We start from the raw sequence: 23,793 nt of genomic DNA, 5'->3' as shown, positions 1-23,793 counted from the left end.
AAAAGATCACACTTTCCTAGAAACCAAGTGTCTAGCAGCCACTGCTGTCATGATTAACAGGGAAACACAGCCTCCACGTCACAGCTGAGGAAAGAATCTGCCCCCAGTGTCAGAACGCAGTCATCCTTGTCCACGAGCACGTGAATGCTCTCACCATCACTGCGGGACAAGGAAAAACAAAAAGGCAAAGAGGCGTCCAGAGAAAAGGAGAAGAAATCATCTTTATTTACAGATGATACGTTATTGAACCTAGAAAAATCTAACTGAAAAACATAGGAATTTGGGACAGTAATGGAATGCAAGGTAAATGCGTAAATATTAAAACTTTTGCTACAGACCAACCATCACCAGAAAATGTAACCAAGGAAGTGACTCATTTTATAACATCAGCCCAAACTATGTATAACATGGAAATAATTGATAATAACTATAATAACTTAGTATGAGTGAAATCATAACATTGTTAAGGGATGTATAAAACTAAACAGATAAATAGTCCTGGATGGGAAAAATATTATGACAATATCACCATATTACAGATTACAAAGAAAGACAGGTTTAGAGACGAGAAGAGAAAATCCTTTAACAGACTCAAATATAGATAACTATTGGTATCATAAGTGAGGACCCCCAAATCTGAATGCAAAAAGCTACTTATTCAATAAATGGATCTGGACAACTGATGAATCATTCGGAAAAACATTAAGTTTGACCTTCACTTCAACTCTCAAAACCAAGTAAATTTCAGATGGGTAAAAAGTTAAAAGCTAAAAGCAGCAATAGCACACCAATAGAGGAAAATAAAGATGAATATTTACCAAAAGTCTCAATAACTTTGTATTTTTTTAAGATTTTGTTTTTATTTATTTTTAGAGAGGGAGGAAAAGGAGGGAGAGAGAGAGAGAGAGAGAAATAGCAATGTGTGGTTGCCTCTCCCGCACCCCCTACTGGGGACCTGGCCTGCAACCCAGGCATGTGCCCTGCCTGGGAATCGAACCCACAACCCTTTGGTTCACAGGCCAGCACTCAATCCACTGAACCACACCAGCCAGGGATAATTTTTTAAAAGACTAATAAATTCTACTACGTAAAAATTTTAAACTTCTGGGCCAAAACACTTTTTCTTCATTTTTTCTCCAATAGTTGACATTCAATGACCAAAACACATTTTTTAAAACTTAAACAAGAACCTCTAAAAAATAATATTTGAAACACTGGCCAAAGAATACTTATATATAAGAAATCTTAGGAATCAATAAGAAAAATATGAAACACATGACCAAGAGACATGAAAAACACACAGCTTCATTAGGCATCAAAACTGTGCACGTTAGAACAGACTTCTGGCCAAGATGGAGGCATAGGTAGACACACTGGGCTCCTTGCACAACCAAAAGAGGGACAGCAACAATTTAAAAACAAACAACAACCAGAACTGACAGAAAATCGAACTTTATGCAAGTCCAACAACCAAGGAGTTAAGGAAGAAACACTCACCCAGATGGGAGGAGGGGCGGAGACGGGCAGCCGGGTGGAGAGGACTCGAGGCGAGGCAGCGGCTGGAGGACCGGGAGGTCACCTGCCTTTGGGTCAGCTGTTGGGGTGGGGAATCTTCCTCCAGCCTTCTCCCTTCCAAGGTGACTGGGGGGTTGCTGCTGGGAAATTCGAGGCACAGGAAATACGGGTGGGCAAACAGGAGGAAGCAGGCAGGGACGTTACACCCATGAACTGCTGGGAACTGGTGCTATGTGATCAAAATGTTGACCCTGGGCCCTCCCTGTGTCCGCTAGGGAACCAGGCTAGAAGCCATGAGGCACCTCACTTCCTGTCCTTGCACAAAACCCCACCCGCCTACCTCCAGAATCTCCTTCAGAGCTACCCACTTCTCTCCCTCCTGTGCCTGGGCTAAGCTACTGCCCTCTCCCCAGGCAACCGCATCCCCCAAAGCCTGCCTCCTGGCCTCCTACACTCTGTATCTGTTCTCCCTGTAGTCAGCCAGAAGGATCTTCCTCAAATGAAGCCCAGAACTTGTCACCAGCGCCCACCCACCCACCCAATGCATAATGTTCCCCATGGCTCCCCATTGCCCTTGGAGCAAATCCTGCCCTCAGACACAGCACAGAGGCAGCTGTCTCTAGCTTCCTTGTACTGGCTGTTCCTCCTGCTGCAGGGCAGTCACTGCTGGTCCCCACTGTGGCCCTGTGCTGTCACAGGGTCCCCTGGCCTCACTCATTCTTCAGGTGTCCACTGGGCATCACTTCCTGAAGAAGCCTCCTTGGACCCCCAAGTCCAAGTTCATCTGGGCTCCCACAAGAGCACATGCCATATGCTTGTATGTCCCGCCCTGAGCTCTCCAAGGGCCTCCCACACCTGGCACAGTGTCTGGTCCAAAACAGATGCTCAGCAGATACCATGCACTGTCCTGTGTGAGAAGCAGATTTCATCTGACTGTGACAGGCAGGGGGCACCCTGCTACTGTCCCACCACTGTTCCACAGATGAGGGGGCTGGGTGCTTACCCGGCACTTGCCAATAGTCCCTCCTGGCTCACAATGCAGGTAGAGCTAGGCGATCCCCTCAGTTACAATGAGAGTCTAAAAACTGAAAGTCTAACTCTCCTTAATACGGAGCTTGGACGCCCCTGGTGCCAGGGCACTCAATACCTCTCATTGTTGGGGACCCTGATCATTGGGGACCTGGCCTGCAATCCAGGCACATGCCCTGACTGGAAATCGAACCCTCAACCCTTTAGTTTGCAGGCCGGTACTCAATACACTGAGCTACACCAGTCAGGACAGGGACTTCTATTTAGCTTGATGGAATTTGAGTTGGTTTTACAATAACAGGACTATTATTGGAGTTACCTATCACAAAAAATAAGACTTACCTAGATAAGGCCACAGCCAGCATTTGTACTGGGTTTCCTCCTGCAATCTGTTGGAACCATGTTTCCTTGCCTCCCCCCATTTCTGTAGATAGTCAGGGAGTGCCAGGGAGTCTCCCCTGTTGGCTAAGACGAGGCCAGGGGAGGTTCTTACACTGAACACACTGGAAAGCTAGAAAGATGAATGGGCAGGACCCAAGTGCCCGGAAAGCTAGCAAGGTAGTTGTACAGAGGAAGAGCCCTCCCCTCCCCATCAGGACCATGTGCATGAGAAGAAAGAGTGGGTGGTCTTCGAGATGGGAGTCCACAGTCCTCCCAGGTCGGGTGGCACCTGCATGAACCTCTTTCTTGTCGCTCCGCACCTGCCTCGTGAGTCTGGCCCTTGTTGACGCGGGCAGCCAGACCTGCGTGTCGCTTACTGCCTCACGGGCTCACCAGCGGGGCATCCACTCCAGCGCCTTGGCCAGGAGTAGGGTGACCACACGGGGCTCATCTCGTTCTGATTGTCCTTTCGTGTTTCCACGTAGAACACCCCGAAGTTTCCCTTAACCCTCAGCTTCTGGTGATATTCTTTCAAAATTTCGTATTTATTAAAAGGGTGATGGGTGTGACACCTTATAGAAATGAGCTCTGAACTACAGACAATTCAAAGAAAATTTTGTTTGAAAGGATTGAAATATTTGTGCTCAAGTGTTTGAGAAAAATGAAAAACCTAAAAAGGGGATAACCCCTCCTGCAGGCAGAGCCTTGGAGAACGGGTGCTGGTGCTGCGATTGATCAATTGATGGATCGGCGGCTCTTTCTTTGAGGACGAGCAGATCTCAGCGGAGCCTCTGCCCAGGGCGACGTCTCATTTCAGTGCTGAGCTCCTCTCCTTGGGCTTGAGTGCCCTTTCCCACCCCACTCACGGGAGACTGGAGGCAGTACCTCCCCCTTCCTTCCATTTTAAACAATGAAATAGGACTTGTATCGAGTAAAACTTAATCCTCTGGTGTACAGTCTAGGAGTTCTGACTGATCCTTACCGTCCCGCATTCACCACCACCACTGAGACATAACACAGTTCCATGGCCTACCCACACATCCCTCGTGTCCTCTGTAGGCATTCCCAACTGCTGGAGTCCCTGACCTCCTTCCCCGTGGTTTTGTCTTTCCCAGGACATCGTAAGTGGAATCAGAGTTCCATCCTTGTCTGACGCGTTATACGCAGCACGCAGCAGTCGAGAGCTGTCATGTGGCTGTGTGTAGGGACACATGAGAGGCAACCACACATTGATGTTTCTCTCCCTCTCTTTCTCTTTCCCTTCCCCTCTCTCTAAAAATAAATAAAATCTAAAAAAAAGAATAAAGAAGTCCCCCATTGACTTGCGAGGTACAGGTGGGAAGCCATGCCCTCCCACACCAAGACAGATCGGTTCTGGCACAAGGAAGTGTCCCTGTGCCTGGCAGGTGCTGTCGGTGGGAAGCCAGAGGCCAGGCACATGCCTACGATGCTCCAGCAGCTGAGACACCAGGTGGGACAAGAGCGGGCCTCATTCCTCAATCGATTCCTGGGCCTTGAAGAAACAATGCAGGTAGAAGACCAGTGGCCAGCCCAGGGAGGTGGAGCATTGAATAGCTGCTGAAGAGCCGGCCCCGGGTGTTGGTGACGTCTTGGTGTCGTGCATCGTCTCCTCTTGCTTGGTCTCATAGACATCATGAATGGCAGGTTCTGAAAGGTCTTCTAGGTATCACAGCTCGACCTCTACAGGCCCGAGCCTCACAGTCTTCGCAGTCTCTCCGTAATCTTCCCCCTGCACTCCATGCTTCACGTCTCAAATCGCCAGGTGGGCAGGTATCTGTCCTGTTTCCTTGCTCTCAGAACACACTTTTGAACATGATATAATCTTCGGTGGTAAAGGCACATTTGCCCTTGGTGGCATCCTCCCTGAAGTACAGAGTATGGCCAGCAAATCTGTGACCTTGAGGTGGCTGAGCAGGCTTCCTGTGCCCCAGAGTTGTGGGTGATCTCAGATACACCTGTCATCAGCAGGCCCCTGTGGAGCTCCTCATGGAGGCACTTGCGGGACTTCCCAGGGACCAAGCTGAGTTGGGGCAAAAGCAGCCATGTTGACTGGCAAGGGCCACGCAGGACTGCTGGGCCACACACTGGACACGTTCGCCACCTGGCCTCTGCCATGTGGAAGTGGCCTTCTTAGCACTTTCTTTCACATGTTTTATGACAACTGCTTGAAAACTCTTGTTCAATATTAGAAAATATCAGAGCGCTGGTTGAGTGTCATCCAGCAGAGCAAAAGGTCGCCAGCTGGCATCCTGGCCACGGCCAGACCTGAGTTGTGGTGCTTCCCAGTCGGGGACGTGAGGGAGGCAACCAGTCGGTGTTTCTCCCCCTCGTTCTCCCCTCTCTCTAAAAATAAATAAATAAAATCTTTTAAAAGAAAATATTAGAAATCATCAACAAACTAAGCTTATAGAATCTCACGTGTTTTTGGTTTTTACTGCAATTTCAATGACCCTGAGGCGATAATCAAATGCATGTCGTCACTCTCCTGCGGTTGCTCCTGCACCAGGGCTGCACCAGGAGTGTGGTGGCCACTCCGCTGGGGCGAAATGACAGCTCACTGTCACTGCAGTCCACACTCTCTGGGCTCCTGCGACTCTGTCTGCACAGATCCTTGCCTCTTGATGTCTGAGATGTGCCTGCTCACGTCCTCTCTCAATTTTCTATTCATGTTTTTTGCCTTTTTCTTCTCGATGTGTACAAACCCTTTTAAAAAAACATTTTATTTGTTTATTTTTAGAGAGAGAAAGAGCAAGGGAGAAACATCAGTGTGTGGTTGCCTCTCACACACCCCCCACTGGGGACCTGGCCTGCAACCCAGGCACGTGTCCTAACTGGGAACTGAACCAGCAACCCTTTGGTTCACAGGCTGGCACTCAATCCACTGAGCCACACCAGCCAGGGCTCAATGTGTACAAATTCTTTATATATGAAGGTATTAACCTTCTCAGGTTTTGTTTATAATATAATTACCCTAAAATTTTTGTTAGTTTATATATAATCAGTTATTCCTATCTTTTCATTCATGGCTTCTGGGTTTACTGTCTTGGGGTTTGTTTTGTTTTGTTTTGTTTTTGATTTTTCTCTTTAAAAATGTTTTTAACCTTTAGTTGTAAAAATAGCCTTGGGAATTTCTTCTACAATTTTTATTACTCTTGTTTGGTTTATACTATCTTTAGCCTATCTTGAAATTATTTTATTTTTTCTGCAACACAGAAATATTTCACTGAACCACATTTCTATCAAAAGTGGGAAGAGGAAAGGTAGACTGATTGGCCATCTGTGTCCCACACCCAGGTCCCTCACTAACGCTGGCCCTGGGGTGTTCGGCCCTGGCCTGGTTTTCCTCTTTTTGACCTGGGGTCTTAGCTTGCCCAGAGAAGTCCGTGGAAAACACTGCCCTCTGGTGGCTATTACAATAATAACAATTGCAATCAAGAAAAAGCCACGTCTTAAAGCCGAAAAGATCTCTGTTCATATGCCTGGGCTTAAATTCTCCAGAAGTAAATACCCAAAAGGATTGGAATCAGGAACCTGAACAGATATTGGCACACCCGTGTTCACAGCAGCATCATTCACAAAGCTGAAAGGTGGGGGCCACCCCAGTGTCCACCAACACACAAAGGGATAAACACAGTTTTGTCCATCTACACAACAGAGTATTATTCCATTGAAAAATTCTGCCCTGGCTGGTGTGGCTCAGTGAATTGAGTGTGGTCTGTGACCCAAAGGGTCGCCGGTTCGATTCCTGGTCAGGACACATGCCTGGGTTGCGGGCCAGGTCCCCGGTTAGAGGCACATGAGAGACAACCCCACATTGATGTTTCTCTCTGTCTATTTCCCTAGAAATAAATAAATAAAATCTTTTTTTTTACAGGAAGGGAATTCTCACACCTGCTACAATGTGAATAAACCGTAGAAACATTATTCTCAGTGAAGGAAATCAGACACAAAGACAAACACTGTGTGATCACCCTCACAGCGTGAAGTCCCCAGAGGAGCAAGATCCATAGAGACAGAATGTAGATGGTGGAGCAAGGGCTGGGGAGTGGGGTGGGGAGTCAGTGTTTAATGGGGCCAGAAGGTCAGTTTGGGGAGATGAGAAGGTTCTGAAGTAGACAGGGGCAATGGCTGCCCCGTGATTTGAATGTGATTAATGCCACTGAGCTGGTGTTAGAGTGACACATCTTACTTCCTGTCTATTTTACCACCAAGGAAAGCAGGAGAGGGTAGTGCAGGCGTAAGGGCCCTCCCTGGAGGTGAGAGGGGGAAGTGGAGGAGCCAAGGTGTGCACAGGTGAGGGACTTCCGGCCAAGATGGAGGCGAAGGTGGAAACGCTGTGCCTCCTCCCACAATTAACTTTAAAGACAACAAATTTTTAGTAACAAAAACGCAGCCAAAACACAGAAAATTGAACTGTACAGAAGTCCGACAACAACGAACCACCCAGCTAGACCGGTAAGAGGGGTGGAGTCAGCAGCGGAGGGGGGTCCAGCAGGAAAGATCGTTGGGTACCAACCCAGGAGCGTAGGTGGCAGCGGTTGGTGGATCCCAGATGTGGGGTGGCAACGGGTGGACCCAGTGAGGACACAGGGCAGCTGGCTGACTGTGGTCACACATTCGCGCACAGATAAACCAAGTGAAGGAGCAAACAGTGAGACAGACCATTCAGACTAGGGCCCCAGCAGGAATTAGAGCCTTAAAGCACCAATTGGAAAGACTTTCGGGGTCGAGGTGCCGGGAGAGGATCCCAGGCTCACAGAGAGTTCGTTGGAGATACCCACAGGGTCCTGGAGGGTACATAAACCCACACACCCAGGAACCAGCACCAGAAGAGCCCAATTTGCTTGTGGGAAGCTGCAGAGGGGACAGAAATCTGAGAGACAGTGGAGCAAAGCACTATTTTTTCCCTCTCTGACCCTGCCCCCACATACAGCATCACAACCCAGCAACTGGGTTGCCCTGCCCTGGTGAACACCTAAGGCTCTGCCCCTCATACATAACAGGTGCAAACAGACCGAAACATTATGGCTCAAGAACAACTCAAAGCCCCAGAGCCCATAATTCTAAGCAACCAAGAAATAGTCAACCTTTCAGATGCACAGTTCAAAATACTGGTGATCAGGATGCTCACAGAACTGGTTGATTTTAGTCACAAATTAGAGGAACAAATGAAGGCTGAACTAATTGAAATGAAGGGAAATGCACAGGAAACCAATAGTGATGGAAAGGAAACTGGGAGTGGACCAGAAGGAAGAAAGAAATGACCAAACAGAAAAGAATGAAGAAACAAGAATTCAAAAAAAATGAGGAAAGGCTTAGGAATCTCCAGGACATCTTTAAATGTTCCAACATCCGAATTATAGGGGTATCAGAAGGGGAAGAGGAACAGCCACGAGTGGAAAACTTATTTGAACAAATAATAAAGGAGAACTTCCCCAGTCTGGCAAAGGAAATAGACTTCCAGGAAATCCAGGAAGCTCAGAGAGTGCCAAAGAAGTTGGACCCAAGAAGGAACACACCAAGGCACATCATAATTACATTAGCCAAGATGAAAATGAAGGAGAGAATTCTAGAAGCAGCAAGAGATAAGGAGACAGTTACCTACAAAGGAGTTCCCATCAGACTGTCAGCTGATTTCTCAAAAGAGACCTTACAGGCAAGAAGGGGCTGGAAAGAAGTATTCCAAGTCATGAAATCCAAAGACCTACAGCCAAGATTGCTCTATCCATCAAAGCTTTCATTTAGAATGGAAGGGCAGACAAAGTGCTTCTCAGATAAGGTCAAGTTCAAGGAGTTCATCATCACCAAGCCCTTATTATATGAAATGTTAAAGGGACTTATCTAAGAAAAAGAAGATAAAAAATATGAACAGTGAAAGGACAGCAAACTCACAGTTATTAACAACCACACCTAAAACAAAAGCAAACTAAGAGGACAGCTAGATCAGGAGTGGAACCATAGAAATGAAGACCACATGGAGGGTTAGCAACAGGGGAGTGGGAGGAAGAGAAGCGGGGAGAAGGTACAGAGAATAAGTAGCATAGACGGTGGGTAGAAAATAGACAGGGGGAGCAAAAATACTATGGGAAATACAGAATCTAAAGAACTTGTGACACATGGATATAAATGAAAGGGGGATGGTGGGGGAGGGGTGTGCAGGGTGGAGGGGAATGAAGGCGGGGAATAGGACAACTGTAATAGTATAATCAATAAACTATATTTTTTTAAAAAGGTGTGCACAGGTGAGAGGTCAGTGTTCAGGAGGCCAGTCGGGACCCCAGCAGTGGGCATGGAGGCTGGGCGCAGAGCGCGAGGGGCAGGTACAGAGCACGCAGGCATCATTCTGAAGCAACTGAACCATGAGAGGAAGGAGCAGGACAGGGAGGCATGCAGGGAGCAGTGGAGTCAGGGGCGAGGCCTGAGAGAGCTTAAGTTCCAGCAGGGAGAACCCAGAGAGAGGAGACTAAGATGAGAGACAGAGAGAAAGGGAGAAACCAAGAGGGAATTATTCCTGGGATGCCAGGACACTGTGCTATCCAAAAATCAATGAACATGGTACATCACAGAAACAAGACGAAGGATAAAATTACATGATCACAGCAATAGAAGCAGAAAAGACTTTTGACAAAATCCAGCACCTGTTTATGACAAAAAAACTTTCAAGAAAGTGGGAGTAGAGGGAACAACCTCAACAAGATAAAGGACATACATGATAAACCCATAGTCGACATCATATCAATGAGCAAAAACTAGAAGCGTTTCCTTAAGCCTGGGAAAGACAGGGATGTTCACTTTCACCACCCTTACTCTACACAGCACTGGGGGCCTTAGCCATAGAAATCAGACAAGAAAAAGAAGTAAAAGACATCTAAAATGGAAGGAAGAATTAAAACTGTCAATATCTGCAAATGGCATGATACTGTAGATGGAAAACCCTAAAGACTCCACCAAGAGACTACAGGAACTGATAAATAAAATCAGTAAAGTAGCAGGATACATTGCTTGCATTTTTATATACCAATAGTGAATTATCAGAAAGAGAAACTAAGAAAACAGTCCTATTTACAATTACATTAAATAAAATACCTAGTACAGTGATCCCTCACCTATCGAGAAAGTTATGTTCCAGAGACCCTGCGACAGGTGAAAATCCGCGAAGTAGCAGGGTTATATTTATTTTATTATTTATATATATTTTAAGGCTTCATAAACCCTTCCTACACTCCTATAAACCTTTTCCACTCTCTTATTAACCTTTCTCACACTCTTACAAACACTTCATATGCTCTTAAACACTTTCTACACTATTAAACCTACACAACTTTAACAACATATAAAATTCTATATGGGTACTCACCAGTGAAGTATACTACAACTTGAATAGTGAAGATCATGAATTATGCAGCTGTGCAGTACTGATGGCGATGAAGATGATGACGATGAGATGAATGTACTGCACAGACAAGAAGGACATCACAGCTCTTCTGGAGGCACCACTGCATCAGGTGCTTCATCCGGTGGTGCAGTGTCTTCGGGACCATAAGTTCTACTTCCACTAAAGTCGTAGGCGTAATTGATCTCTTCCTCCGAGTGATGAACACAGTTATGGGGAGTTGCTGGGCTGCTTTTATCCGCAGAGGCAGCTTCTCCATGCAGAGAAATGCTCCTGTGTCCAAAGCATCTCTGAAGTTTGTCCAACCAGCCTTTGCTGGCCCTGAATGGGGTTGGTCTGGTGGGAGAAGCAGTCTATGGTCCTGCTTCTGCGTTGACGTCCTCGTCTTCATCCTCCTCACGTCATGAACGTCCGTGCTCCCCACAAAACTACCGTCAAATTTCCTGGCCTTCAACCGGATGGTGCTGGTATCCAGGGAGATATTCTTCTCCCTGCAGCCATTTATCCACAGGGCCTATGCAGACTCCATCCTCACAATGGCCTTATCGAGGGAAGTGACCACCCTCTTTGCAGTCTCGGTAAAAGTCATTGTTGCCATAGACCTAGTATTCTTATCTTTCTCTATGTAGCGAACAGTAGATTCATGATTCCGTAATGGTGGCCTATGGCCACGTAGCTTTTGCCTTCCTTTAACGTGTGGCAAAGTCCCACCTTTTCTTCGATGGTAAGCATATTTCTCTGGCTCTTGGGTTCACTGCCAGAAGCCTTAGAAGGCACAGAATGTTTGGGTGTCATCGCAGGGTTTGAAATAAATTCAAACTTTACAAAAATTCCACAAAAACACCACACTGCAGAGCAACACTACACACAGCGATCAGACCTCCATGCAAAGTGGACAAGGAGAGATGCTGAATGTGTGGGCACAGTGCGGAAAAGCAAACAGACAACGCTTTGGTCACTGAGCCAATCAGCACCCAGGGTACAGAACACAGGGCTGTGGTTGGTCACTTTCCATTCCATCAACCAATAGTGCACAGTGTACAATCTCCCAGAGGCAAACTTGTGCAAGCGGTAGCCTCGAGCCGCACTTCCATTGTGTACAGTGCAGTATTCATCCGCTGATGAAACACATGCTGTATTTTATTTTGATTTAATATTATTTTAATATGTATGAATTAACATTCTTTATATTTTTATATTGTTTTTTAAATTTTGGTAAAAATAATGAAAATCATATATAAATATGTAAATATTATGTATATACTGCATACATATTTATATAATATATAAAATATTATATAAATATGTATATACTGCAAAATCCCACTATATAGCAAAAACTCCTCAATATAGCGATACAGAATTAGATTTTTAAAAAAACCGCGATGCAGTGAAGCCGCAATAAGTGAACTGGATATAGCGAGGGACGACTGTATAGGATTGTCCATCCACTGTGGCTACACCTGATTCTAGTATAACCTAAGACTGCACATGAACTGTGGTTTTAGAAAGCTTTTCATTTGAAAAGAGCAGGTGAGAAATGAAAAGCACGTGAGACAGAGGCAGACAGAGCAGACCCCGGGGAACGCAGGTCCTGGCCCGCCTTGGGGGGGGGGGGGGGCTGCCCTGCCCTGCCCTGCCCTGCCCTCCGGCCTCTTCCTGGGGCTCTGGGCTCCTGCCTCCTCGAAGCCAGCTTATCCCCACTCTGCCCCTTCATGTCCTGCTCAAACCCCTCCAGTGGTGCCCATAAACGCACTACAGACCCCCGAAGGCCTTCGGGACTGGCCCCCCAGTCTCCTCCTTGAGCGCCCTTCCCCCACACCCTCGCTCCCCAGCCCCGTGGCCAACCCCGGCCCGGAGACCAGAGCAGCCACCGCCGCACCCACCCTGTCACAGCGCGGTTTACTTCCTATCTGGAAGGACCATGGGGGCCGCTTTCCTCCTCCCAGTTTGCCCCACACTGGGCCGTGAGCTCCCCAGAGCAGGGGCACGACGGTCCGTTATCCGTGTCTGCAAAGTGCCCGCCTGCACGCACGCCCGCGTATCCTTGTGGCCGGGAGTCCTGGGTACGCCCCTGAGGACAAGAGTGGAGGTCTGGGTAACGCTGGCTTCAGAAGCCTGGAGGCCTGTGTGCTTCTGGCTTTGCGGGGGCGACGTGGACACCCGTGTGGCAGCATCTCTGAGTATGACCTCACCCGCCCAACCTCTGCACCTGTGTGCATGTGCATTCGAGTCCACTGTGTGGTCGCACCATGTCCAGGGCGCCCACACAACAGCGCAGGCTCCTGTGAGAATGTGCGTCGGTGAGCACCAGCGCTGGTGTCCGCATCTCCCCTGTGCCCTCTCGGGGTGTGTCACTGCGGCCTCCGGTCTCTAGGGGTTCACGGGCCTGTCGTGCCTTTGCGTCCCTGGTGCCTCGTGTGTGCCTCTGCGGGCTCTCACACGTACGTGACTGCAGACGTGGTCCCTTTGCACAGTTTTGTGCTGGTGTCACCAGCTCTCAGGGGGAGGGTGCTAAGTTCCTGCATCTGCCAGTCTCCATGGTGTAAACACTCTGATCATAGAAGCTCCAGTGCAATGTCGCCAAACATGGAACTGGGAAGATACCACATAGCGTATAACCAGGTAGATGATTGATGATAGATAGATAGATACGGCAGGTCCTTGAATAATCATTTCTTTCAACATCGTCTCATCGTAAGGTCGATGAGATGCTGCAGGAAATCAACTCTGTTTATGTCCATAAGCTCATGGCGAATCCATCATACATCAGTTTGCTTCAAGCAGAACCTACTAACGATGCTAATCGAGGCCTTACTGTCTAGCTATACTTTATACCAATAGAGAAGAGTATATAGCGCCTTCTATATACCATTTCCACCAAACAGGTTCAGTAGATATAACCTGAAGAGCATGAATAAGAGACAAATGCAGCAAAATAATTAGAAAGTGAGCAGTTTCCATTTTACTTTATCCTGGTAAAACACACATGACATAACATTTACCACTTTAACCATGTTTAAGTGCGTAGTTCAGCAGCAGTAAGTATCTGGTGATGGATTTAAGTGGTTATTACACTTAACATAATTTATTTGACTGTCGATTTGTATAGTTAAATTTTTATGACGGCTGCATTTAACAAGCAGCTCACCAAGTCCCTGAACATTTCACAACAGGCGCCGGGAGCCAGGACAAGCTGGCCGTGCCTGTCCATCTGCTCATGGGCTCCCTCCGGCCTCAGGGTGCGGGTGTGTGCTCCCACTTGTCACCATGCCCACACTGTGTGTGCCTGCCATCTCTGCGTGTGAAGGGTCCAGGTGTGCCCTGCATGCACCCGCCGTCTCTATGGGGAGACTGCTCTGTCTACACACCGCCGTGTTTCCCTGGGCCCAGAGGTGTCCACCTACCTGAGCCCTAGGCCTGTGTGCATGAAGCCACCTGCCTGCGCACCTGCCTACCCTAGTGATGCTGGAGCCAAGTCTGGGCATGTCGTCCGGACCCCACACTCATTGACACCAGCTGGGCAGATGAAATCAGCTGTGATGGGAGTGTTTATGCCTTGGGAATCAGCAGATGCTACATGTCAGAGTTTCACTTTTTTTACTCTTCCTTCCTTTTTTTTTTGTCAGAGAGGTAGGTATTAACAATGTACCAGCGTACCGTGGGGACCCAGGTGTCTCCATGCCCAGTGCAACCAGGTGCATACCCATGCACCCGTGCAGAGTCAGGAGTGTGTCTGAGCGAGCGTGTCTCCGTGGACACACGTGACTTTCGTGTCCCCATAAGTCTCTGCCTGTGTGCCCATGGGAGGCCCAGAGCTCCGTTCCTCTTTGGCAGTTGGTTCTACAGGAAGCCGTTGGGGTGGGGGCGAGGGTGCCGAGGCTCCCCCATCCCCCACCCTCCTCCGAAGGACACCTGCGCACAGGGACCAGTGTTGGAAGGTAAGCCCTGCTTCTAGGACCCCAGGCCCGAGCTGCACTCAGGCCCCTGCCGACCCTCGGCTGGGCATAGGGGCACCAGACAAGCATTAGGAAAAGGAAGTTGAGGTTGCCCTGTGGTCACCCAGGCTCTGGCCCACTGCTGTGCCCCCCAGACAAGCTAGAAGCCTTGGAGGAGCTGGTAGCCAGGCCGTGCACCTGCAGAAGCAAGGACAAGTCTCCGTGTGGTGAGTGACCATCTTGGGGGCTGGAGGGTTGAGGGACAGGTAAACCAACACAAACAGATTGGCAGTGAGGTCCAGGGGGCCTGAGGGGCCATGGACAGATGGTCCCTCCAGTTGTTCTCCACCCTCTGGGCAGCCTGCTTTCAAGTGAGTGACCAAGGAGGTTTGACCCGCTTGTCTGCCCTGCAAAAGTCTGTGGTCTGCAGAGGACCACAGGATGAGATGGGAGGATGGAGCTCCTCATAACCAATGTCTGGGGACCAGGACAGTGGATAAAGGGAGGGGGGGAGAGGGTCTCAGGCTCCCTGTGGCAGAGTCACCAGGCATGCTTTGCTTCTTAAACTGAAGATTTGGGGGCCTCCCACAAGCCTCCTTGAAACAGAATCTGAAGGTTGGGGCTGCAGAGTATGACTTTCAAAACAAGCACTTCTGCTTAAGGCTGACGTCTGAGAGCCAGCCCTGAGAATAACTTCGCCCCACTCTTTGGAGCTCTTCCAAGGAGAAGGACCCTCCACCACTGGGCAGCCCTCTAGGTTGCCCCCCAGGAGGTGCTCCAGGCTCCCACCATGGCCCAGCTCAGGGAGATTCACCCTCCTGCTGCCTGGGATGGGGCACAGTGGGGAGGAAGGCTGTGGTTTTGTGCAGGGCACACCCAAGCCTCTGCTTCCTTCCAGCCCCCAAAGCCACATGGCCGACAAGCAGGTTTCTGGCAGGTGGCCCAGAAATGGCCAGGGCTGGGTGGGTTTGGAGTGGTTGGATGAGGCCAAGGAGGATGGAGCTGGTGAGTGAGGCCGGGGCTGGTCAGGAAAGGCCCCAATGGCACACTCAGGAGGCTGGCCCAGTCTCCTACAGGTACTCCAAGAAACGTGCTCAATAATCAAGCAAGGTCAGGGGAGGGCTGCCTGCCTTTGGGCTTCCTGGCTGTGGCCATGAGCCTCTCTGGCCAGACAGAGGCAGCCTTTCCACTGGACCCTGAGGCACCCATGGAATGTCAAGGGCAAACCAGTCTATAAGTCTTGGCAGGGCCATCCTCCACTCACGGCTGGCTCCCCAGCCCTGCCGCTGTGCCAGACGGCTGCCAGCACTCAGTGCTGTGGTTACAGAGGGCGGGATGGCTCTTGCAGCCAGAAGCAGGTTCTAGTCCCAGCTTCCCTGCCTCCACCCCACTCTGGGCAAGTGACTTCACCACACCACCTTCCCTTTGCTCTTCCATTAAAGGGTTGTCACAGACCTTGCAAGTAAGATCGTGGCACAGGGCCCGCCACACAGTAGGAACTCAAAAAACATATCAGGCTTTCCCGTCCCCTCCCACTCTGTCCCAGTCCCAAAGCTCTGCTTCCCAGAGCAGTTCCTACCCAGGCACCCAGTGCGCAGCCTTAGAAACTTCCTGGGCCACGCCTAAAAAAGAGAACCCGATGGCAGGTCTCAAGCTCTATGCAGAGCATGCAGGGCGGGCTCTCAACACAGGACTAAACAGAGACGACAGCCACACCCTTGGGCCTCTCTCTGGTCTGTCTTCCAGACATCAAAGGACTGTATCTATGTCAACAAACTGCTTGGGAGAAACAGCACTGCATTGTGTCTGCCTGCCTCACCAGGCTCCCCTGCCTCCCGGGGTCCTGACCCCCTCAGCCCCTGCCTGCCTGTGCCTTCCAACTGGGCAGGGCGGATTCCAATTTTGTCCAGCTTTTTAAGCCGTTCACAGGTGTTGGAGAGGGTGCTAGGTGTTGGTTAGAGAGTGTTTTTATGTCTTTCTATAACAAGCTCACCTGCCATTGTTAGAAATAAATGTTCCTGTTCTACTTTTAAAGCAAGATTTTTCCCAAGCCTCCATTGCCAACCGTGCTCAATGCTCGCTATTTCCCTGGTGCTGGGCTCCTGGGTCCCCACCCTTGTGTCATCAACTAGATGGTGGTCCCTCCTGGCTTCTCGCTGCCCTGGGTGTCCTTGAAGTTCTGTATCTGCTCTCCTCCCAGAGGCCAGGGGATCCAAGAGGCTTTCGTAGCTGTCCAGGTAAAGGTGTGAGGTGGGAGATGAGGAACTCAAGCGCGGAGCCCAGAGGAGGAGGCGATGTTTAAATCTCCGCGAGCTGTTCTCTGGATTTCTGTGCATGTGTCCGGCTGGATGTGTACAATCGTGTGTCTGCCATGGCCCACAGGTGTCAGTGCAGAGAGTGTGGGAGTTTTTACACCTGTTTTGGGCCACCTACATATGACAGCTGAAGTTATGCGGAAGGTGCAGAGGGGTCACCAGGGCCAGAAGGAAGAGCAGGAAGTGACAGAGGTCAGATCCCTGAGAACAGGAGTTTAAAGGTTGCGCAGAAAAAGGAAGCCAGTGCGGTCTGGGAGGGCACAGAGGCGGAGCGCACAGGAAAGGAGGAGCCTGCTGCCTCGAGGGTGGAACTAACGTCAAGGAGGGCGCGGTCAGAGGTTCCCAGCAGAGGCGGAACGGGCCGCGCGGGGGGGGGGGGGGGGGGCCAGCCCCAGACGGAGCTGGAGGGGCTAGAAGGGGCCCAGCGCGGGCCGATGGGCGTGTGGATTGCCCTCCGGGGACGCAGGGAGGAGACTGAGAAGTCGCCAGCCAGCCAGGAATTTCTCGCACAGCATAGAAAATGCGAGTCAAGAAGCTGCGACCCCCAGGGGGCAGCACTGGGACCCGCTCGGGGACCGGACCGCCGCCAGTCGCAGCCAGGCTCCCCGAGTCCCAGAGACCAAGTGGGTCCCGCCCCGCAGGTGTGAACAGGCCTTCAGATACGCAGAGGGCCGCAGGAGTTTGGAAAACCACCTAGATGATATTATTCAGCCCTAAAAAGAAGAAAATCTTGTCATCCGCAGCACCGTGGGTATTACACTAAATAGAGTAAGCCCCCTTTGAGGGTATTACACTAAATAGAGTAAGCCAGACAGAGAAACAAAAACACACTATCTGATCTTCCTGTCTGCGGAATCTAAATTTTAAGGAACCTCACAGGAGAAGAGAATAGATGTGTGACTGCTGGGGGTGGGGAGACGGGTAAAGGTTGTCAAAAGGTACAAACTTCGTTACAAGATGAATAAATCCCAGGGAGGCGAGCGCAGAGCGTGACTAGCGGGGACGCTGCTGCACTGTGTCTTTGAAAGTTGCTGAGAGAACAAAACTTGAGTGCCCATCACAGCCCCGTGTGAGACGGTGGATGTCACCCGAACTCCCCGAGGCCATTGCTCTATGGACATGAGTTGCATGGACGCTGTCCCCGTCACCTTGCGCAGCACTGTGTGTTGTTCCGACGAGAGCACTGGGCGGGGAGCGGGGGCCCTCAGATGCGTGCACACGCAGCCCGGCACTCGGGACTTGCACTCGGACGCTCAGACCCGAAAGCACACACTCCGCGCGCAGACACAAAACGCCTTGTCCAACCCAGAAACAGCGGTGCGCCCGGACACTCAGACACGCGCACACCCCTGGCTTGTCTCCTGAGGACCCCAGGTCACCCCTCCTCACACTGCTCTTTCCTGCCTCCTGGAATGTCTTGTCCAGCCAAAGTAAGATGCCTGTGGGCTGGGGGCGCAGCCCCCCTGCTGGCCCCAGGCTCCCACGCGCAGCAGCTGGCAGCCCTTTGCGCAGGCCCCGCCCCGCTCGCTGACAGCCTGATCCTGGCAGGGATTCCCAGCCTGCACTGGAGAGCACTTACACTCCTGCAAGCCTGCCCCATGGCTAACTCAGCACTCAGCCACTCCTGGCCGGCTCTCTCCAAGCTGTGGCTGAAGCGGTGGTCCTTCAAGAGAGGTAAGAGGGCAGGCAGCCTGCAGTGGGCACAGGACCCCCGCAAGGCTCCCTGGACAACGCACCCACCATCCCACCTCTCCTCTTTGGCCCTGGGGCGTAGACTGACTGAGCCAGCCCCCAGGTCCATGTCCCCGTGGGCCCCATGGAACACCACAGACTTGTGGGTCCTTCTTGTCCAGAAGGAGACATCTTCCCAGGCTCAGCCGTAGCTTGTCTCAGGAGGTAAATTTGCAAAAGGGGAGAGTTCCCCTGGACTCCCTCAGGGCACCTGCTAGTCCCCTGGGGCCCCTGATGCTGGGGTTCTGATAACCGCAGGACAGAGGCTCAGCAAAAGGGAGGAGAGCTGAGACCTCAGGGATCTGAGGGCACCTCCCTTGAACACACACACACACTCATTGGACAGTGGCCCCCTGAGGCAGTGGGCCTCAGTTTCCCTCTGGGGGGGGGTGCTAGAGAGGCCCTTACATTATATGCCCCAGCCAGCGGGGGTGAATTGCTTTGGCAAAAAAAGATGCTTCTTAAATCTCAAGAAGAATTTAGCCCTTGAAGATGAGCAGATGGTGTCCAGGGCCGTGGTGTGTGGTCCACAGTGGGGCAGCTGCCCACTGTACCCACTGTCTTTCCACGGGCACCTCTGTGGCAGGCCAGCCCCTCTGCTCTGCCTCCACAAGTACCGGCAACCACCACTTGCAAGAGCTGAGCACTCATTCAAGGTGGCAGCGAATGTCTACTCAGGGCCGGCAGCCGGCGGGGCAGGGCAATGGGAAGATCGGTCAGCTCCATCCACAGACTGTCCCTGAAAGCCCACTGTGTGCTGGCTGGTGCCTTGCTGGAGGAGACAGCACTATCGAGGGGCCCTGAGGGTGCAGCTGGGGAGATAAAAGAGCCTCATGAAGTTAGACATGGAGAGGTTGAGAGACTTGTGCCAGGTAACACAGCAAGGGCAAGCTAGAGGAGTCAGGATTTTAAACGGGTTCCATTCCAAGGCCACCTTGGTGGGTGTTCTAGCCAGTGAACAGAGCTGCCAGTGTGGGCAGCTACAGGGCCTGGGGCAGGTTTCTAAATCCACCAGTGGATGGCAGTGCTGGGGGATTTGATGCACCTGCTGCAGATCAGCAGGGTCTTCAGGAAGGCCCACCCAGCCCAGCCAGGCCCACTGCCCAGGGAGATGGAGGCTGTGACCTATAGGCTGGGGGGTGGGGCAGAGAGTGAGCTGTGGAAACCCTCAGGGACCTGCACCCTGTCTCCCGGCTGGTGCTGCAGGCGCAGCTGGGGGAAGAGGCTGCTGGGACCTGAATCCAGGCTGACAAGCAGCTCCATAGAAAGGACCTCAGGGTGGAGGCAGGAGCAGAGAGCGATTTCCCAACAGCCTCCCTCCAGTCTTTAGCCTTGGGGGGCATAGGAAGAATGTCCTGTTTGTGTCTCTCTTAAACTCTGTGACTGGCTGTCTGGGACAGATGGACAGATATACTGGCTTGATAGGACTTCCAGGAAATTGATGGAGCTGATTTAAGAAGGCAGATAAGACAGGGGCGGAGCTTTGGGATGACCAGGGAAGATTCCTGGAGCAGGGCTGTGCTGCCCCTGCCCCCCAGTGGCTCTCGTCACCCCTTATGGCTGTGCTTTCTTATTTATTCCCCAAACATACTGAGTGGATAGGTCACGAGCATATTCTGTGCCTCGACTTGGTTTCCTTCCTGCCTGGCTTCCTCGCCATAATTTTGACCCATCCCACTTCCATCTCTCGACAGCTCATTCCTCAGAGTGCCATGTCCTGGATGGAACTTCTCACTGCCTCTGGGCCCTGCCATGTCCCTGTCCCCCCAACCATCCTTCTGTCCATCATTCATCCTTCCTTCTAACCACCTATCTTCCAACCAACCAGTCACTGTCCATCTATCCATCTATCCGTCCACCTAACTATGCATCCACCCATCTATCTGTTCATCAGTCCACCCATCTAAACACCCATCTGCCTAACCATCTAACATACATCTACCTGTGCATCCATCCATCTAACCATCCATCCACTCATTCACACATTCACACATCCAACCAACCATGCAACTATTCACTCATCCAGCCAGCCACCAGCTGGCTAACTGTCCAGCCACCTATTCATCCATCTAACCATCCAATTACCTAACCATCCATCCAATAGTCATTCATCCATCTAACCATTTATTCACCAATCTATCAGCTCACCACAGAATGACCTGTTGTTTATGGGTCATTTGCTTTGAGTTGGAAATACCCAGGTTCACGTCCCAGCTCTGCCTTTGTGCTGCCTCAGCCTGGTGTGGCCTGGAGAAAATCAGTGTATCTCTTTGAGCCTCAGTCTGCCCTCCCGCAAAGCGTGGACTCCAAGGGTTGTTGTGAGGGTAGAAGAATGCAAGTAGGCGATGCGCTCAGCACTAGCCCAGGCACATGGTTGACCGACACACATGAGGTTTTACTACTTGGGGCTTGGAGAAGAAAAGGGGATCAGATATAGAACTTGCCCTTATGGGCCTCCCGGTCTGGAGCAGGGACCAGCAACCTTTTGTTCATAAAGGGCCAGAGAATAAATACGTCTGGCTGTGAAGATCACATGGTTTCGGATGCCACTACTGGATGTCACTGTGGCAGCGTGAGAGCTGCCATACAGCAGCTGCGGCTGTGCTGGTGAAACGCAGGCGTGGAGCCACCTTCGGCCCTCGGGACCCCTGGTGTGGAAGGGCACAAACCAACCAACCACAGCCCAACAGGAGGTGGAGGGACGGTGCAGAGCAGTTTGAAGTCCTCTGGCAAAGGCTGCCGCAGAGGCCCGGAGAGAGCCCTTGGTGGGCAGGCAGGAGGCGGGGAGAGTGGCGAGGACAGCGCAGAGGCATGCAGGAGAACAGTGGGCTGGGGGCTCTGTGTGTTGGGGGGTGGCGATGAGAGGGTTCTCTGACCCCCTGAGGTTCAGTCTGTGACTGAATGACAGTCTGTGACTCTGTGAAGTGACATCAGGGTCAGAGCTGAGCCTGTTCCTGGGTCAAAAGACTTCCATCAAAAGACTGAATTCATCCCTGACCTTTCACCTTTACCCTTTGGATGCCAGACCAGACCTACCAGGTTGTAGATGCCAGGCAGGAGTTTTTGCCTCTGGCCTCTGCAGGCTGTGGAAGGTTCCCCTGCCCCCTGCCCAGCGCAGGGAGGGGCCCAGGCAGCCCCACCCCCTGCCCACAGGCCCCTGGAGGACGGGGCTTTCCTCCCAGGCGCCCATCAGCCTCCAGGCCCCACCCCCACTTCTGGTTTTTCTCCTTCCAGCTCTCTTGCTGTAGTCCCGCATGTCCCTGAGTCACAGATGCTGCCTCGGCTTCAGGGCGGGGGGGGGGGGGGGGGGGGGGGGGGGGGGGGGGGATGCAACCTTGATCAGAGCAGCAGAACAGCCCCTCAGTCAGCCAGCCTAAACGTAGCTGGGGGGCCAGCGGGGGTGGAAGCCAGCATCGGTGCTCACAGCGGTAGGCCCAGGGCAGAGGGAGCTGCAGCCCTGTAGGGGCGTCCATCTGTCATAGCTCTGAGAGGCGCCTGGGAGTTGTTTGGTTATAGCTCCGTGGAGCTGTGACACACATGGTGTAAGTCACCCAAATTATGTGTGCAGCTCAGTGGCTTCCACGTATTCACAGTGTTGTACAGCCATTGCAATTTTAGATTATTTCCATCACCCCACCACCACCAAAAAAAGCTGTATTTCTTAGCTATCACCTATAATCCTCCAGTTCCCGCCCCAACCCCAGCCTTGGGCAACCAACCACCAATATTCTTTCTCGGACCCGCCTGTTCTGGACATTATGAAATCAGGGAAGTCACATAGCAGGTGGTCTTTTGTGTCTGGCTTCTCACTGAGCCTGGTGTCTTCAAGGTCCACCCACGTCGTAGCGGGCATCTGCTTCACTCCTTCTCATGGCCAAGTGCTAATAGCTCATTGTGTGGATGGGCCGTCTGTGGACCACTGGTGGGCCTTTGGTGCTGGTTCCACTTTTTGGCTCTTAAAAACATGCTCCTATAGACAGCCGTGTACAAGCCCTGGCTGGTGTGGCTCAGTCGGTTGGAGCATTGTCCCAAACAGTTGCAGTCGAGGGTTTGATTCCCAGTTGGGGCCCGTGCAAGAGGCAACAAATTAACGTTTCTCTCTCACATCAATGTTTCTCTCCCTTCCTCCCTCCCCTCTCAAAGCAGGGAGCATGTCCTTGGGTAAGAATAAAAATTTATTTTAAAAAGAGTCCTGTACAAGTGTTGGGATGGACAGTTTTGTTTCTTACGGGTAGAGAACTAGGAGTGAAATGGAAACGGCTGGACCACATGGTAACACACGCTTAACTTGGGGAGGAACTGCCGAAATGTTTTCCAGTCTCCTCGTCTTTCTGGATTGGGAGGGTTGCACGCACACGTGCGTGTGTGTGACCCCCTTTCATTCATTCATTTATCAAATGTGTTTATTTCTGCCTTGGCTATTTCCTGCTGTTTTGGCTGCCTCCCAAAGGCCCTGGCAATTTTGTGCTCGTAATCTTGTATTCTCTTAAAGGAGGCCACCCCAAACTGTATAAGCTTCAGCCCCCCAAACGTAGGGCACTGTGTGTAGGTGTGCAGCTGGAAGGAGAGGGCGTGAAAGTGCTATCTGCCCCTTCGCCCTGCACAGTGCCCCCAGCCAGCAGCAGTGGTGACAGGCAGGGTGGCCACACCACGAGTCACCCAACCCAGAAACTTTGGAGAATGAAAGAGGGCTCTGTTAATAATTACTTGGCTCAGTAGCATTCCCTCAGACTGTCCCCAGAAAATCAGGTCATCCAGCCATGGTTCCCATAGGGGACGCAAGCTATGGAGTAAATGGGGACCTAACCTGGCACTTTCTGAGGGTATCCACCATTGCACCCCATCGCCACTCTCTGCCCCACCTGGGGCAGCTACTGCTCAGACTGCAGAGGTGCTGGGCAGTCCTCCAGGGGCCCCCCGCTGGTCTGCTCTCCTCCACTGCGGCCACCTCCTCCAGCCTCCTCTCCAGATACTCTCCCACACCTCCCTGGTTTGAGCAGGGCCCGGGATGTCTCTGGGGGGATGGAGGAGGGAAGGGTGTCCAGATGTCAAGGCAATTAAATAAAATACACACGAGAGAGGCACCGTGGGTGGAGGGGGACGGAAAACTTCTGGAAGGCTCAGGGCGAGGCCTGGTGCAGGCAGCCTCGAGCGGGCACGGAGCCCTCTGGAGGCGAGTCCTGCAGGACCAGAGACGGGCACAGAAGGAAGACACCGCTGGCAGTCAGATGCCAAGCAGGGTACTCAGCCTTCTACCGGCAGGTGGTGGGGAGCCTCTGTGGATGCCCCAACAGGCAGGGGTGAGGTGCTGTAGCTGCAGTGTGGGGAGCAAAGGGAGAAAGAGGGAGACACGCACTCCCCCCACAGCTAAGGGCTCAGTCCAGAAGCCAGAGCATCCTCCTGACCCAGGGGCCAAGAAAGGTGGCCCAGCTGGCCAAGCACCTCAGTGTTATGCCTCACACACCTGGGG

The 23,793-nt window shown here is 51.5% G+C and overlaps 1 protein-coding gene and 1 pseudogene across 1 annotated transcript in view; one reads left to right on the top strand and one right to left on the bottom strand.

Moving 5' to 3' along the window:
- Positions 1–4,414: 4,414 nt before the first annotated feature.
- LOC118987666 (transmembrane emp24 domain-containing protein 10-like) lies at positions 4,415–5,061 on the bottom strand (annotated as a pseudogene).
- A 9,093-nt stretch (positions 5,062–14,154) lies between these two features.
- ARHGEF18 (Rho/Rac guanine nucleotide exchange factor 18) overlaps positions 14,155–23,793 on the top strand; it is a 71,972-nt gene continuing 62,333 nt past the window's right edge. The window contains exon 1 of the mRNA XM_037046952.1: positions 14,155–14,504. The gene's annotated coding sequence lies outside the window, so the exon portion shown is untranslated. The remainder of the gene's footprint in view (positions 14,505–23,793) is intronic.

Source organism: Sturnira hondurensis, unplaced genomic scaffold, assembly GCF_014824575.4.
Source record: "Sturnira hondurensis isolate 20B ecotype Veracruz unplaced genomic scaffold, ASM1482457v3 Scaffold0005329, whole genome shotgun sequence".
Lineage (NCBI taxonomy): Eukaryota > Metazoa > Chordata > Mammalia > Chiroptera > Phyllostomidae > Sturnira > Sturnira hondurensis.
Note: the sequence above shows the minus strand (reverse complement) of the source record. Positions and strands in the feature narration are given on the sequence as shown.